The sequence below is a fragment of the Centruroides sculpturatus genome, unplaced genomic scaffold (assembly GCF_000671375.1).
Source record: "Centruroides sculpturatus isolate CEXI.00-Female unplaced genomic scaffold, Cexi_2.0 scaffold200, whole genome shotgun sequence".
Classification (NCBI taxonomy): Eukaryota; Metazoa; Arthropoda; class Arachnida; order Scorpiones; family Buthidae; genus Centruroides; species Centruroides sculpturatus.
The window spans coordinates 652,327-668,351 of record NW_019384495.1 but is presented as its reverse complement, the minus strand read 5'-3'; the positions used below and the strand labels follow the sequence as shown (position 1 = coordinate 668,351).

Genomic DNA, 16,025 nt, shown 5'->3' with positions numbered 1-16,025 from the left:
CCAAAAATGTATAAATCTTTAGAGGGGGTCAATTTTGACTGATTTCCATACTTTCTCTTTTATATATAACAGCCGGGATAGTAAAAATTTGTTGATGGGGAGAAGGTAAATAAACGTGATGCAACCATTAACATAGTTTTGTTCATTTTACCTAAAATTATTCTAAGTTATATGCTAAAAAGTTACTAAAACAAACATAAAACGGTATGATAAAGCGCAGAAAATATTAAAGATTTGAAATAAAGAAATCACAACCGCCATTAAAATAGCAAAAACTGGAGAATTGATGATGATAAATCAGTTAAAAGTGTAGATATAGTTTATCGATATTCTCCGATCAAATTCATGATGTTGATTGATACAGGGCACGCAGTAAAATAATAAAAAAGTTGTGCAGAAGCGGCATTGGTATTTGTGACACGTAATTCGCAGAAATGGAAACAATCGCATTGGGGAAAATAATGTGAAAATGCTGGTTTTCCTTCAATTGCAGCGAGAATCCACATATATCCCTGTCACGAATACTATGTTCTGACTGTTCACAAATTTCTCACAGATGTCTTAGACACGTATCGACATTTTTCGAATCAATCATTCTAAATGTAAATTTAAAGTATCTCCATATAAAATATTAAAAATTCATTTATAAAACGAAATAATTTTTTTCATATAAAATTAAACAACATCATTTTTACTATCCTGGTTGTTATACTGTATATAACACTAGCTGTTACCCGCGACTTCACCCGCGGAGGTTTTGCAAGCAAACCCCATTTATATTCAGTATTTCAACAACCATAGTAATTGTTATATAACACCTACCGCCGAGAATGATGAGAATTGCTGGGAATCAAACAAACTATTTTCAATTTGATCAATTTTCTGGAACGTTTACAATTGTTCTATAATCGAACCAATATCCAATAACAAATTTGAATTTATAAAGGTTCGAACATTTGGATGAAAAATCGAAATATATATAAATTTTTATAACAATGTCTTAAATGTTATTAATTTAATACACTTAAGTACTTAATGAAGACCAAACGTAACAAAAAATCGCATGTAAAATAGTACAGTAGAAGCCATTCTTCCGGTTAAGCCTTAATACTCTTTCTCTCCCCCCCGCGGGGGAATTAGAAAAATCCCTTCTTAGTGTGCATTGCCATAGCATACCCTACTAAAACGTATTTAAAAACAAAAACTCGCATCTAAAATAGTACAGTAGAAGCCATTCTTCCGGTTAAGCCTTAATCCTCTCCCTCTCCCCCCGCGGGGGAATTTCGAAAAATCCCTTCTTAGTGTGCGTTTCCATGACGTACCCTAACTGTCTACCAAATTTCACCTCTTTAGGTTAAGCGGTTTGCTCTGGGCGATGATGAATCAGAGAGTGAATGAGTGAGTGAGTCAGTCAGGACAAGCAATTTTATATATTTAGATTTTCGTCCACCTACGATTCGGACCGATTGAAATGAGCACGAAATAGTGGGAATAGTGTTACCATCCGACTCGCCGTCCGGGGATATCGTGCGCAGCCTGTCGACCTGTTTTTTTTTTCGCTTGTACGATTCATTTGTACTCATATACACCTCCAATCTCCAATAGGGCTAAGTCATCTAGAGCACTTACGTTACTCCTACCCAAGTCTCCCTACTTGCTAACTGTAACTGATTTAGAACCAGCATGCACTGCAAATTATTCTTCATTGCAAAATGATATAGGCATGTGTCAGGAACTTCTGTTCGAACAAACCTCACCTGTCGTCAGGATCGGCGATTTTAAAAAGGTGGCAACATTAGCACGGAATTTTTCATTACTTATTCTGTGACGAAATTGAATTTTAGTCTTTTAAATTGAGATACCTAAATAAGGGGGCGGCGAAATTTTCCTCTCCGCCCCTGGCTGCTGACACTCACGCTACGCCACTGCCTGAGGTGACAGATAGGGTGCAATGCAGGGTGGCAGGGAGTCGGAAGTCATGGCTTATATTACTGAATGTTCCTGATGATATAGATCAGGAAGACATTCCTGAAGCAGTTTTTGAGCAGAATAACATTTGGGGTAACATAGGGAAGGATGATTTTCTGCAGTCCTATGAGGTGTTGTCTGTGCTCAGACAAGGCAAAGTGAAGGAGAACTTCTGCCATGTTATCATGAAAGTTTCACCTCAGGTCTGGAACATAGCTATCTCTAGGAGGCACCTTTCTCTAATCCGGCTAGGAGGCACCTTTCTCTAATTGGGCCAGGATCCGTGTCGATGATTTCGTGCCCCTCACGAGGTGTTATAGGTGTTGCGGGCACAATCATCTAGCCCGCGACTGTTCATGCTCTTTGAGGTGTAGCCACTGTGCAGGAGCACATAGATACAGTGACTGTAACAGGAGACACAAAAAGCCAATGTGCTTCAACTGTGAAAGCCATAATAAAACCATGCTGAATAACAAGCCATAAAGTCATAAAAGACGATGGTAGTTTTATCACCTGTTTAAAAGAATCTATTAAGGTATGCTAGCTGATGAATGATTAGACTAACGATTAATTTGATGTGCCTACTCGGGTTGATCAGAGTACTAGCGTTTCCTGCACTCAACTACTGAGAGATGGGGTATAGAAGCTCATCCAACTACGTTCTAATTTTAAATTGTTAAGGAAGGGGAGAGCGCGAACGCAGTCCCCAGCTACCAAAAATTGCACGCTCCATCTACCCCAGTTTGGGGTAGTGGCAGGGGTCAACTCGATCGTAGTGCAATGATCGAACCTCACCCTGGAGGCACCGCCCCATTGACCACGGTTAGCCTCAACGTCAGGTAAGTATATATCGAGTATTGATCTTCTCCTTTTATTGCTCAACGCTACGGCTTAATCGCTGGTGTTTTACTACGGAAAGCCATTTATTTATAAAAGCGCTTAATAAATTTCAAATCTTTCTGCAAAATTCTGTCCGAAACATACTTTTCGTATAAATTACTTAAAAATATATCGTTTCTTTGAAAAATCGTTTCAAATTTACTCCTAAAATTTTATTAGATCAATCCACATTACCGCGCCATCTAGTAACGATTTGTGAAATTATTTTAATACAGATTTGTTTTGTTTTTTGTTTTGTTTTAAGAAACGAAACATGTTCAACAAACTTTACTCCGTACATAACGAGGGGTGTCATTTGCTGTGTCTCTCTTCATAACTACTCACAGCAACTGATTTCAGACCTGAGACTATAAAAATTTTTTGGCTTTTAATCAACGTTCTTTTATTAAACCCTGATATACAGATCCGATACTATAAGTAATTAAAAATATTTAGTTTTACTTTTTATTTTTATAAAATAATAAAAGATTTTGATCTATTAACGTCCTTCTTAATTCGGCTCCTGGCCGAGGGACACCGCCCACACCACTCCTCTGACGTGCTGTCTGTGTTGCTTTGTATCGCTCTTAAATTAATTTTTAAAAAACTCGACGAAGTGCAATAAAAATGGTTGATTATCGTCTCACACTTGCTCTTTCGTGCTTTCTGAGAGTAGTAATTAAAAAATAAAGTAGAACCGGATATGAAATGTGATTTGCTCTGCATACATGAAATCAATTAAATCAGTGGTTTCCAAACTTCCTGTACTTCTGCCCCCTCTTTTTCAGAAAAAATTGTTGCGCCCCTCCTCAATTTTCTTAACAGTCTAATTTCATAAATAGTGTCCTTATAATTTATTTAATGGCCTACAAAACAATGTGCTTTATTAAATGAATAGTGAATACAGAATAATTCCTATTAACAAAATAAGGGTATCTGATGAAAATTTTGTTTAATTTGGGCAGCTGGTTAAAGCCAAACTTTATAGAAAGTTAGAAACAGCGTATTCATTTGACTCATTCGGGCGATTGAGATTGGGAAAATTCAAGTGTTCGATTTATTTTATTATTTTTTTTAAATCTTTTACCGCCCTGTGAGCACTAAGAAAGTTTTTTAGCAAGCCTATTATGGATTCAGCCAAGCTCGTAATGGAGCTGCCGGGTGGTAAGAGACAGGGTCCAGCACACAAGGAGCCAGTGGCGAACTCGGGATTTACTCTTGGGAGAGCCGAGTTGAACAAATAGGAAAATTGTTAATGAGAATTCAATAAAATTTCCATCTTACGTGACCGGTAATTCAGGCCTATAGCAGGCCTATAGAAATAGAAGACACGACACAATAAATATAAATAATAAATGAATTTTATCTAGGAAAACATTATTTGAACACTTTCTAGTGTCTGTTATTTCTTTGGAAGGTGCTCCACTGAAACGAGCTACAAAAAGTTACTTTTTGAAGTCTTTTCTATCGAATTATCTTTAATAAAACCAAGCATTGTCTCTCTAAATATGAAATATTTTTATTACTTTCCTCATTAATTGTGTCATACAATGCATTTTATTTATTTATTTCTTGTGTTCTCTTATTTCTTTTTATTTTATTTTATTTATTATCATGATACTAAAACTCACAAAACTTCCTAAAACAATATAATCAGAATATTTCAGAACTGGCAATTCATCATTTTCATAAAATTACAAAAACTGTTTTTATATGTTTATGTCTATTTACACAGATAAACTTATACAAAAAAGTAGGTCGTAAATGATCGGGCTACAGTGGGTCGTATGCTATATCTTAAGTGGGATTAGACTTAATGAAGATTTTACTGATTCATTACCATTCGCAATTTTTTATAAGATTCGTCTCTACCCTCAAAATTAAACTTTTTACTATTTTATACTAATTAATGATATGAAACGTTTTTTTAAAACTAAAATATCATAACAGATGGCAGTTCTAAATGTTGCCTAGATTTTTATTATGTTTTGAAGCAAACACTCGCATAATATTTGATTAAGCTCTATTCTTGGTTTATACATGATATTAAAATAAAACTAATGCTTGAATATATGTCTAACATCATAAAAAACAAAAAAATAAAAATACCTACGAATAGGTACATTTAAATACTATTTACAGGGCTAGCAATTTGCTTGGTAATTGACTAGAATATTGTCTGGTATGTGTGCAACAGTGACTGGCCTAATTGCACACTTAACCCTTCGGACAACTTCCCTTTTATACAGGACATTCTAATGTCTGCACTATTGCTGGTGTGAATGCAAAGATAGCCGATTTTTACACAATTGTCGTCGGCTGACTTAATTCGAAATAGAAATGCAGATAGTAGTTATGATGACCCGTTTACTTACAAAAGAATTTGCAGAGCATATCTTTATCTGAAACAGAATTTGAATTTTTAACGTTAAACCGTTTGAACCTCTTTACATTGAAAATTGCCGGGACGAATTCATATTTAGAAGAAAAAATATATTTCTTATTAGAATATATATATACAGTACATGAGTCCATAATTTCTGTACCTTCACACGCTTATTGTAGAGGCATTAACAAGTCTACGGCGGAACCGTCCTTTTATTTCAGGCTACTCTCCACCAACAAATGTAAAAAAGTTAAAAAGTTTTTTAGTGGTAGCACACACAATTCATAAAAACGCCGTAAGTTTCCGCCTTGTTAATGCCTCTACAATAAGCGTATGAAGGACTTCTTAATGACTCTATTCATTTCTTTTTCTGTTTATTAAAGTTTATCTCAGAAAAGTAAGAATTTTATTCTGTAATGAATTATACGATTTTTATAATTCTATATGAATAAAAGTATAAAATGAACTTATATTATAAAGCTATCCTGTAAAATAAAATTTCATTTTAATAAAACCTCAAAGACCAGATATATTAAAAATACATAATTACGCGTAACAATATCCCATTTTTTTCCTGGAATAAATTAATTATATTCTTCAAGTTGGGAATATATTCTTTCATTTTCCAAGTAATTTATTTCTACTAAAGGACACTTTTGATATTCTTAAATGTCTTTTTGCAAGTTCAGAGACAAAACACGAAGTGCATTGGTTTGTTATTATCCAATAAAACATTAGGAAATTTCCTTGAACACGATTTGTCTTTTATCAAATCGTGTTCAAGGATTCAAGTAGAAAACAGTGTTAGCTACACCGTCTTCTACTTGTTTGATTGGGCATTCTTGATGGTCACACCCTGCAAACAGCGTATTGGCCGAGAATCGTTACCGAACTATATCAGAATCGCGAATCAGAGATAACAAATATATCTAAACAACCAATCTTCTAGCAATGCACATTAATGTCAAGAAACAGTTATAATAACTATAACTACAGTAGAGCCTCGATTATCCGACCCAATTGGGGACTGGGGTTGGTCGGATAATTGAAAAGTCGGATAACCGAAAAAGTATGAAAAAATCCATTATTAGTGTAGTATATTATTATATCCCATGTAATTAGTATATTAGTATATCGCTATTAACCTACTTCGCGTTGAATTTTCATCGATGTTAAGCCTAACAAAAATTTTTTAAAATAATAATTGTCGCTATTGTATCGTTAAAAATTAGAAAATTAAGCCTCGTTTAAATACTGGCTCCCTTTCATGGTCAAATGAGTGTTGCCAGCTAAAACACGTAAAAATAATATTAAAGTAGCCAAGACATAGCCAAATATTGTAGCGCCTCATTACTAGCGGACATTTGAAATTTGCTGACTAGGAGGTCGGTTAACCGAGGTGTCGGTTAATTGGGGGTCGGATAATCGAGGCTCTACTGTATAACGTTTAACTGTGCAACGTTTTTATGACTTAGAAAAAACAGATTAGAAATAACTATTTACATTTATTAAACTTTTGTCTTACCATACATTTACAAAAAAATAAACAAACATCGCAGATGGAGGGGAGAGGGTCAGAACCTCGTCCATAATCCAACTCTGTCGACGACCTCATTCAGTCGCTTGGGCATACTTCCCACAAAACGTTCTCAAAGTATGCCCTCGAAGTTCTCCCAACGACCTCTGACGATTTCCCAGAGTTCGTCAGGAGTTGCCGCCTGAATGGGGCCGTCGCAGAGCAGAGCCCATACGTGTTCTATGGGGTTGAGGTCTGTCCCCCTCTCTGGCCATCTGATGTCTATGAGATATGGCTGCGTGAGCAGCCATTGCTGCGTTCTGCGGGCCGTGTGGACCAGGGAGCAGTCATGGACGAACTAGCATGGCATGTCGCCGAACACCGCTCTTGCAGATGGCACCAACACATCTTGTAATATTTGTATATATTGCGTGGTGTCGAGATGGCCATCAATTCTGACCAACTCCCCTAGTCCTGCAAAAGTCATCCATCCCAGATACCTGTAAACAGAAAACGTCAAATCAAGTTATGATCTATAACACATGAACGAAAACACGAAATGTAAAAACTCACCTATCGAGAAGCGACCGCTTCGTTGGGTGCGCCACACGTATTCCGAGTTAAAACGTGTCGATGGTGGTCGGCGCACCCAAACGGTCCTGCTGTTCTCGGTACAAAATATCTTCTCATCGGTAAAAATGACGGCAGACCAGTCGGCCACAGTCCATCGACAATGGGTCTGGGCAAAGCCCAGCCTATCAAATTGGTTTAGGACAATCAACTGTTGTTTCTTTGCAGCCGTCCTTCCATAAAGGTTGAATTGTTGCAACCTATTAATAAAACAAATATATATATATATATTATCCTGTTTCCTACATTTCTGTATACGCAATAACGCGTTAACACAATTGTATTTCTGACGATTCATTATATCGATAAAAATATATTTCAATGGAAGTGGCAATATTATACTACATTTTTACATATTTACATGTGGACATTTAGAAGGCATTACTCAATGGTATTTCCTTTAAAGGGAATGAAAATAAGTGAGAAGGTGTTAGACGGAAGGAAAAGCTATTTGCGGCAGAGGCCAAAGGGGATGAAAATGTGAAAGAGAAGTGAGAAGGGGAAGGGGGAGGTCACCGGCCGCACAGGGACTTTATTGAACAGAAAAATGTTACAATGAATTAAATAAATTGATAACACAAGTAAATGGTTACATGGGTACAAATGGAAGCGGCTATATAGTGGATATATAGTGTAACTGTGGTATTACAATAAGTGAAAAACAATACATACAAGAAGCAGGTATGTGCGTTAACGGTGATGAACGAAGACCGTTTTTTGCCCCCCAAAATATAAATTGTTACTAATCGCCCTCTCAACATGGAAAAACGCCCACATGGGGGCAATATCGCCCCCGTTGAGAAACACTGGTGTAGATGGAAATGTCAATATTCTCAACTTGAGAGGAACGGTCCTGGAGCCATGGGTACTCCTGACTATTGCTAAGTTCGTAGGATTTACTTTCTGTCTTGTAGCGCTTCAGGTCTTCCTTTTCATTCTTGATGAAGAAACTAAAGAAGTCTTTGCAGCTGTTACAGGAGCTTGTTGAGTGGTTGCGGGCGTGCCACAGCCACATAGCCATCCTCGCCTTAATGTGCGTCGGCATGAGACCAGCAATCACCAGCAAGGCCGAAGTTGGAGCTGTGCAGTAGGCCCTACAGATACACAGGGCGGCGATCCGTTGAGCTTTTAGTTTTCGCTAAATATACACATTTTTTGTTGCTGAGGCCCAAATTGGTGTAGCGCATAAAAGGATAGGCTCGATAGCGCCAAGATAGATATGGTGCCTTGTAGCCAACATCCCAGGTGTTTTTGGCAATGCTCAAGAGAGCGTTTGAGTCTTCGAACGGATACACTCGATAAGTATTCCGACAATTTTTTGTTCATATTTTATATCGATCATTTCAAACAAATTATACGTGTTTTGGAAATATTCGGAGTGAAATTAATCTAGATTTGATTAATTTTATGGAAGAAAACCTCTCAAGTAGCCGTACCCCCTAAACAGCACAAGTGCCGTCTAACCAGTAACCAAATAACAGCACCAACGGCCTAATAAATCGGCCAGGACGCCGGCCGAAAGTTGGCCAACAACGGTCACGATAACGAATGATCTAAGAAACAAAAAATAACATTTTTTATATCAAACAAGACGGTATATAGAGCCGAAAACAACGGTGCATATAGCGAAAAAGTACGACAAGGAATAAACGAGATACATATGATCGTTTATCAACCACGTGGTCGCGACCAAAAAGGGCCGCAATTCCCGAAAAATATACCGATTTTAAAAAAATAAAACGGTGTTTGAAAGCGCACGTGTTAAGCAGTAAAATAATATGTGAAACACTCACCAGTGACAAAAATTCGCAGAGAAAATGCTTTCGAAAATCAGAGCACATACGAAGCACACTCTGTCCCACGCCAGCTAGAGGCGAATCTCAATATTATACTACAAATGTTACATACCTTCGTTTCACCGTCGATGTAGAAACGTCTAAATTAAGCTCCATTCTATGAAGTAGAAGCTGTTTTAAACGGACTCGCCTCACTGCTGCTTCGGAGGTGAGCGTCCTCTTCCTCGGTTGTCTTTCTCGCACGGCCCGGCGCCTTTCCCGGCGACACAGAACCTGTGTCCCGGTGCAATCAGAGCCGGCCCTACCACAGGGCGAACAGAGCAGCCGCTCCAGCCGCTAAGTCCAGGCGGCCGGGTGGCCGAGCGGTCAAGGTGGCAGCCTACCGCTCTGGGGACCCGGGCTCGAATCCGAATGGGTCGAAAAATCCCCAGGAATTTTTCGGGGGGTGGTCCGTTCGGATATGTCGGACCCCGTCCCTCACCACCCGGCAGCCCCATTGTGGGCCTGGCCGAACTCATAATGGGCTTGCAAAAAGAGGCCCTCTTAGTGCCCACAGGGCGGAAAGAGTTAACCTTTTTATAGCCGTCCACAGCGGGCTAGATGATCGCTTAATTAACTCCTTTGAGACATTCCAGTTTTTGATATTAATGTACAGTCGATCCCCCTATAAGATCATTGATTTTTCCGATTTATCTGAATTACATGTTGTACGAGTCACTTAGATTTTACAAATACGTGTGCCGGGCTGTGAACGGCTCACATATTTGTAAAATCTAAGTGACTCGTACAACATGTAATTCAGATAAAACGGAAAAATCAATGATCTTATAGGGGGATCGACTGTAATTACGCCTTAAGTTCCCAGCAATTTTTTATATTAATGTAATTAAACATAAAAAATACTTAAAACTGAAAAAAACGAAAGAAATGCGTTAATTTTGAAGAAAAAGCTTCAAACTTTATTTTCCTTTGTCTCGCCTGTCTGCGAAATTTGACACCATGAGTCATTGTTTACAAGCTGTATGACCTTGAACACAGCTGGAGCCGGATTTACCGAGACATTCTCATAGAAGTCTGGGGAAGACAAGGGTTTAAAGTAGGGTGAGTTCTATCTGGCCGTATATTTTTAAATACTTTTAAAAAATTCACATTTTAATTGCGATTTCCGACTCCCCGACTTAATTAAACGTGTATATAATAAAATCTATTAATTAAAAAAATTAAAAAACTATTGGAGGTGGTTTTTGACATCAGAAAGCAGCTTTAAATAACTTTACCGTAGGAAAATCCGTGCGCTATAACTTTAGAACGATGAATGAAATTTCATATCAAACTCCCATTAAAAAACAATTAAAAAGCAATTAAGCGTGAATCGTGCGTCATTAAAGGTAAATTAAAATCGCGATAAACTTTTTTCGCGCGGGAAAAAATTTTAAAAAAATTTGGAGACTTAAAAAACATTCCAAAAATCCAAAAAAAAACAAAAAACTTTTAGGGGGTCCAAACGCCCAAGTTTTATGTAACGCTATAGAACTTGCCCGAGATATCTCGGAACAATTAATCAAATAATTATTCAGTGTTTATCGATCCGTAGCACTATGCAAATATAGCGTGTGGCGTGATTCCCTTTCGCCCAATCAACGGTTACCAGTTGTGTCACTATACAAATATGTAGAGTGGTATGCTCCTCGACCAATCAGCGATCAGCTGCTCTGTCGAAGTCCGCTGGTGGTGTGATGATCTGCCGACCAATCAGCGGCCACGCATTCAAAATCCGATGGTCGTTTCCTTAACCGACTTTGCATCGGCAGGCATTTGCATCGTGAATACATATCTCAATACAAATGTTTTCCTGCATCAGCTTAAGTCAGGGGCTCATTTGCACAATGTATCGAGGGAAGCGACAGTATATAAAGCCATTTGCTGAAGTACTAAACTGATCGAAGCAACATGCCTAAGGCAATTTCGAAAGACATACGATTGTTAATCGTCAGACACCATCAAGAAGGTATAACGCAGCAAGAGACTGCTGCGGTATTTAACATATCGACATCCTATTATGGCGCCCGCGGGTGGAACCCCGCCCACGCAATCGACCCACCCGCGTCTCAACAGATAAGGCCATTCACATACTGGCCACACGTTTCCAAATATCGAAAAGTGAAAAAAATAATTTTTCCTTTAATTTTCTTTACCACTGAGGCGCCCCCTAGGACTTTGCGGCTTTTTTTTAATGTCGAAGCGGGAGATTTAATTAAGTTCGGCTTAGGACTTCATGTCAGAAGCAAGTTCGTCAAAGTTCACTTCAACACAGGAACTGCGGGAAGTTCGCTTCGGAATTTCAGGATATACACTAAGTTCATCATAAATCTTCAAGTGTGCATCAGAGTTCGAGTCAAGTCTGGATTCGTCTCGCTGTCTGTTCTTCAACCGCCGGAAGAAGGTTACTTCTAGTCTACAACTCGTCAATTCGTTGTAAGGTGTCTTCTCGACGAACCAAGATCAGCATATTGAACTATCTGAACTTTGTTAATGTAATTGGCGCACCGAGTTGGTCGCCAATAGTGAAACAACGAACTTTTTAAACTTCATTTCATACTTTTCCTTTAACTGTAAAGTCATGCCGGTCATCTATTTAACACCTTTTCAGGAAAAACTTTTTGAATTAAAATGCTTTTATTACAGGTTCTTGTATAGTTAATAGAAGCCTCCCACTCCTCGGCTATCCACATCTATCTTGACGTGAATCTATCTGACACTATTCTCGAGATTAAGGAAAGACGGACGGACGGATGACAGTATAAATTTATAGGTCTATAATTTTTTCAAATTGCAGCCCAATAAAAATAGTTAGCATAAGTGGATAAAAATCTGAGTGATACAACTTTACTTCTCAAATATCGATCTGATAAGGCTATAGAAATCTATTTCTTATATGTTTACATTCTTATTTCAATACAAGATCTTTCGAATATCAAACAAATTTCTGTAATTTCTATACTGTATATATAAATGAGTTCAGTTTTCTTGTATTTAAGTAACTACCTTCCAATCAAGTCATGAAAGAAGTTTTTAAGGTTGAAAAAGTCAATAAAATTGTATTTTTTTAAATGAAATGTATTGAAAATGTAGCAAATATCTTATTCATTTTTCTTATATTTTGATATAAAAAGAGTAAAAAAATCTTTTTACATTTTTTGATAGAAATATTTTTACCAAAAAAGTTTTATGTTGTCAATACTCGTCATTTCTTCAACGAAAAATTTTCTATATTCAATTTCCTGAAGCTTCTACATGTCATATCCAATAGACAGTATATTATGAAAAAAGTCTGTGCAACACAACTAAGAACGTGAATGTATTTCTTTGTGTAGCTGAAAACATCGGATAACAACCTAAATGAGATATGTTTCATCTTTTTCTTTGATCGGATTGTTTCATCGGATAACAACCTAAATGAGATATGTTTCATCTTTTCCTTATTTTTATATATAAATTCGAAAATCAAAATTCATGGTTTCGTAAAGAAGCTTTTGCTAAAAGAGCTAAAATATATGCTCTCCACCTCAAATTAGTAGTGACTTGCCCATGTACAGTACAGTACATTATACTTTTTCTTTAACAATAAGTCGCAAAGGTCAACTAACGCTTTTCATTAAAAACTTTTTGAATTGAAATAACCTGACTTTCGGTTTGCCTCGGAAGTTCCTATATACAGTAGTTACTTGGGACCTCCAACCCCTAAACTTTCTGTGTTGTCTCGACTTTCATCTAACTTGTTTCTCGAGATTAAGGAAAGACAGTCGAACAGACGACAGCGGGAATTTATAAGTCTACAATTTTTTCAAATTCCAGCCTAATCATCTGTAGAAGTATATTAAATTTAGGTTATTACATGTTCTGACTTGCACTGCAGGAATAAACTTACAAGTTTAAATCTTAATTATATTTGCAAGAACAAAATAATTTTCTTAATTAGCAATTGACATTGACAATTTGTTCGAAAAACTGCTTATTTACATTGTCATTTCTCAGCTGTAACCATTCAACTGTAAACAATTTCAAAATCCTTTAATTACGGCTGAAAAATGACATGGTGTTATTCATGTAAATATTATTAAAATGCCACTTTGCTGTAATTTTATTTTTCAGCTATTTCTAACAGCTGTATACAAGGAAATATATTCTAGCAAGTATAATTCTCCTAAGTTGATATACAGAGTGTAACGAAATTCTTTTAGGGAATATTTTAGAGATAGATTCTAGGTTCGAAAATAATGTTAAAATCCTTCTATAATCGTTTCTCCAATTTCAAAAAATTCAATTATTCAATTAAGGACGTTCTGAGCAGTTCTTGTAAATTATTTAGTTTAATTTTGTAAGAAACGAAATATTATTAGGCTGAAATTTGAAAAAAAATTGTAGACCTATAAATTCCCACTGTCGTCCGACAGTCTGTCTGTTCTGAGAAAGAAGTCAGCCAGATGAAAGCTGAGACCAGGAATGGAGATATTAGGGAGAGGAAACCCCGATTAACGATAAACTAGCTTCCAATTTAGATCAAAAGTCACGTTACTTCAATTCAAATGTTCGCCTGAAAAAAGTTAGATGACCGGCACTACTCCGTTGCTTACAGAAAAATATGATGTACAGGGGCAAGACAGTGCTATTTTGAGGCGGAGAGTGTGTATTTTAAATTAAATAAATTAAAAATATGATTAAAAATTGAAACCCGACATTGTGAACATGTCATAATAAATAATTGCTCGTTTAAAGTAAATTTACACTAAAAAACTGGTTCTTTTCAACATATATGAATATTTTACTGTGAAGCAGATGGATGCTGCAAAATCTCAAAGTGGATTAGGCCTTGTTTACATTTGTTATAATAGGGGCTAGTTCAGCAACATTTAGTTACTTCAATCCGTTGATAGAAACATTATAATGTACAAAAGTACTTTAAAAGTGTTTGTATTTTTCTGGTAAATTTGGAAATTCTTGAATTATTGAATGTATCAGGAATTCTTCCATACAACAAAAAACATTATTGAAATCTTGTTATATTGTGAGGAGTCTGGCTGTACTCTCTTACAACAACTTAACATTTGAGTCTAAGCGTTTCAGGACTTTTCTCATTCTTTACTCTTATTGTAGAAATCAAAGTAGTATTCAATCACTCATCTACATAAGTTATTCACATTGAGAAATAGTTTTGTTTTCCCTCTTGCATATTTTTGTCGAGTATGTGTGTGTGTGTGTGTGTGTGTGTGTGTTTTAAATAGATTTTTAATATGTTCATAGATAATACAGAAACGTAGCAGGAGAAATTTTAAGTTTAAATAATTGCAATAAGTTTGTCCCGTAATTATCACTTCTATCATTTTGTTCACCTTAGAGAATAATATAGAAAATAATAAAGTTCTAACTGTTATATTTATCCATTGTCGAGATAAATACTGAATCACTCTGCTAAATATCTCAGAGAGATAACATTCAATGTGTAATGTATGAAGAGAGTGATTTTTCTTTGCAGAAACTCGCACGATAGAGAATCAAATAAGAAAACAGCTGTTCTTATTTATAGAGAGTGTAGGTTAATCTTTTAGCCTTGGAGAATAACAAGTACTTATCTTCATAACCCCGGGGATATTATGATACTCCACAAAGATATTTTGTAATAACAGACTTCGCAATTTCTATAAATCTTCCGTCCTAACGAGTCGTTTTATAAGGCATAAAATTTTTACTACAGATTTCGTACGAAAGTTTAAAGTAAGTTACTGTAAAAGTTCGTATCTGGATAAAATATTGATAACTATTTTCGTAGTTATATGATAAATACAGATTTTTCGAACTTTTCGTGGCCTTCCTATTTATTTTCCTGTTTAAATCATCTCGCTTTCCTATAGATTAAGATAGCGCCAGGAAATGAAATGGCTGCAAATCTTATTTAATTGATTTTCTATGCTACCAAAAGTAATAATCATTGTTGAAAACGTTGTAAATAAGGATAAAAAGGATAAATAATTTAAATAATAATTTATTTGATGTGAAAATGTTTATAATTTTATTTAAATCTCTCTCTTAACTGGTCCTTTAACAAACTTGTTCAACAATTTAAACCGTAAGAGAGAACGTTAAAATATATTATTTTTGCGACATTTCTAATTTTACTCTAATTTTTTTATTTTAACAAACTAATGATTTTTCATTATTTATTTTTACTTATTAACTTGTTCTTGAATTTCTAAATAATTGAAAAGAAATTTTTCCCTTTCCACTCAGTAAATTTATAGCATGTTTCTTAAGAAATTAGTGAAAACTCACTCTTGAATAAATTGATTTTTTGATTATTATGTCTATTATCACATTAAAGTTTAGATAGATTTAATTGTATCACAACTGTTGGGTTATAAATTTGTTCTATTGAAAGGTTTCTTTTTTGCCAATAGTTTAGCCATACTGTACTTATTTTTATGCAATTGTATTGTATTGATCATTACATTAACACGTTTCTTTTATCCAATTAGCCAGTGTTCCTCAAAGCTATTTCTTCAGCAGAGAAAAGTATCTAAACATGTTTACATCATTAAAGCTAAATTGACTTCCTTCTTTAGCACAGTTAATTCTCTAGAGACTGAATTCTGCTCGCTAACATAACAACATTTACTGTAATTATCTATTGTTCTATCTTTATATTCAACACGTCTACTAAAAGGAAATACTGAGATATAATTTATTATGTGTACAGATTGTGAAATATGTAAGTATACAAAAGCTATAAATTATAAAAATGAAATTTACATTAGAATATCATAAAAAAACCCTATATTATTTTGAAAAATTCAGT

The 16,025-nt window shown here is 35.7% G+C and overlaps 1 non-coding gene across 1 annotated transcript; it reads right to left on the bottom strand.

The window, feature by feature from the left end:
• Nucleotides 1-2,650: 2,650 nt before the first annotated feature.
• On the bottom strand, nt 2,651-2,815 carry LOC111621904. Its single transcript, XR_002756158.1, has one exon. It is a non-coding gene; the product is annotated as a U1 spliceosomal RNA (small nuclear RNA).
• Between the last annotated feature and the right edge of the window lie 13,210 nt (nt 2,816-16,025).